This window comes from Drosophila serrata, unplaced genomic scaffold, assembly GCF_035046125.1.
Source record: "Drosophila serrata isolate PLE 108 unplaced genomic scaffold, ASM3504612v1 contig_274, whole genome shotgun sequence".
NCBI classification, from domain to species: domain Eukaryota; kingdom Metazoa; phylum Arthropoda; class Insecta; order Diptera; family Drosophilidae; genus Drosophila; species Drosophila serrata.
Window position 1 is genome coordinate 87,237 of NW_028257172.1, and position 2,361 is coordinate 89,597.

The 2,361-nt window shown below is 37.7% G+C and overlaps 1 long non-coding RNA gene across 1 annotated transcript; it reads left to right on the forward strand.

The window, feature by feature from the left end:
* Positions 1-497: 497 nt before the first annotated feature.
* LOC147643428 (uncharacterized) lies at positions 498-1,943 on the forward strand. The gene is made up of 2 exons (XR_015272125.1): positions 498-1,083; positions 1,162-1,943. It is a non-coding gene; the product is annotated as an uncharacterized LOC147643428 (long non-coding RNA).
* The last annotated feature ends 418 nt before the right edge of the window (positions 1,944-2,361 follow it).

The following is a 2,361-nucleotide window of genomic DNA, read 5'->3' on the forward strand; positions in this document are numbered from 1 at the left end:
CCTTAACCAACGAAATTAGTAAATTACAGTATTTAACAGTTTAACTGTAGATAACCGCAGAATACTGTTAAATACCATATTTACAGTAAAAATTTACACCCACATTAAAAACAGAAAACGTTTAAAATATATATAATTTTTTTTATTCGTTAAAAATTAAATTGCTATTTATTGAAATATGTTAAGTCCCTAAAAATTGATTCAGGTCCTTATAGTCTCGAAGAGTTGGTATATCCAATGTTCCTCCACTGAGAATAAAATAGACAACATTTAAAGTTAAAAAACTTTTAAAACCAAATATATACACATCTATATATATAAAAATGCTCTGTTCGTGTCTACATCCTTCATAGACTCGAAAAGTTCTAAACCGTTTAAGCCCAAATTTTTACACAACATGCGTTGAGGTTCCAGCTCGGTTATTGACTACTTTTGATGTTGATAGCTTATCTGCGGTTGCGAATATATCTATTTTTTTTTAGCGTTTCCAAGTGCAGCTACTGCTGCGCCATCTACAGGCAGCCAGCTGAATCAAAGCATTTCCTGTCAAACATTCAAAACATATTGAAAGAAGAAACTTGAAAAGTTCTGAACCGTTTAAGCCCAAATTTTTAGAGAACATGCGTTGAGGTTCCAGCTCGGTTATTGACTACTTTTGATGTTGATAGCTTATCTGCGGTTGCGAATATATCTATTTTTTTTAGCGTTTCCCCGTGCCCCTACTACTGCGCCCTCTACAAATCAAAGCATTTCCTGTCAAACATTAAAAACATATTGAAAGAAGAAATTGGAGATACAAATTTTATTTTTTGTTCAGGTTCAGTAAGAAACGAAGTCATGCCACCAAAAAAGTCGAGATTGGGTCGTTGTATTCGCAATACAGAAGCAAAAAGACGTATGATTACGAATATGACTGACGAAGAACGGGCCTCCTTCCGAGAGACTGAGCGGCTGAGAGCAATGCATGGGAACGCGTTAATATTGCTCGCAGGGGATTTCAGACAAACGTTGCCTGTGATTTCCCGATCGACACCAGCTGACGAGATAAATGCTTGCCTGAAATATTCTATATTGTGGAAACATGTACGTACATTACAGTTGAAGACGAATATGCGTGTCCAGTTACAGAACGATGACTCAGCCGACGTATTCTCACGACAGCTACTGGACATTGGGAACGGAAAGCTGCCAGTCAATGAGACGTCGAGAAAAATAGTATTGCCCGGGAATTTCTGTAATTTAGTTACATCGAAGGAAGAACTTATCCAAAAAGTGTTCCCCAATATCCGAATAAATTATAGGAATCACGATTGGCTCAGTGGACGAGCGATTCTCGCTGCCAAGAACAAAGATGTCTACCAGCTCAATCATGTAATCCAAAAAAAGCATAGAAACTGACGAAATTACATATAAGTCGATAGATACCGTTGTGGAGGCAGAGGAAGCAGTTAATTACCCTACCGAATTTCTAAACTCACTTGATCTGCCTGGAATGCCACCACACATATTGAAATTAAAAATAGGTGTGCCGATTATCATGCTCCGGAATATAAATCAGCCGAAACTCTGTAACGGTACGCGACTCGCAGTCAAGAAATTGATGAACAACATAGTAGAAGCAACGATCATAACGGGTTCTTTCAAAGGTGAAGATGTCCTCATTCCTAGGATTCCTATGATCCCGACAGATACACCGTTCCAGTTCAAGAGATTGCAGTTTCCCATTCGTTTGGCGTTTGCAATGACCATAAATAAAGCTCAAGGTCAATCTCTGGAGTTGTGTGGTCTGGATTTGGATGAAGATTGTTTTTCACACGGACAATTATATGTTGCGTGTTCACGAGTCGGAAAACCAAAAAATCTTTATATTTACGCGGCGAATGGAGAAACAAAGAATATTGTATACCAACAAGTATTACAGAATTAAATTAATTTGAAAATGATTATTTTTTGTTTGACTTATTTCTTATGCGTTCAACCACAATATGCCACAGAGAAACGTGGCAGTCCATTTGGAGAATGGTCAACGTGTCTATTTCACAGAAAAAATGTGCAAGAAAGAGTCCTGAATCGGCCAGCGACAACTCTGACTGCCTTCTTCACCTTATGCCAGGAAGATGATTTTGCCAGAACCTTGATGTATTCAGAAGTGCCCTCTTAACCATAATATGCCACAGAGAAACGTGGCAGGGTACAGCTAGTTTTTTATAAATATTCTGAAGTTAACAGTATGTAAATATGTGTGCACATATGTACATATGTATGTTTGTTATGTACATATGTATGTGTGTATAGTGCATCGTGCTCGCAGAAACTTGCATAAAATGGTACTTACCAAGAAAAATAGCCGTAAATGGCAAT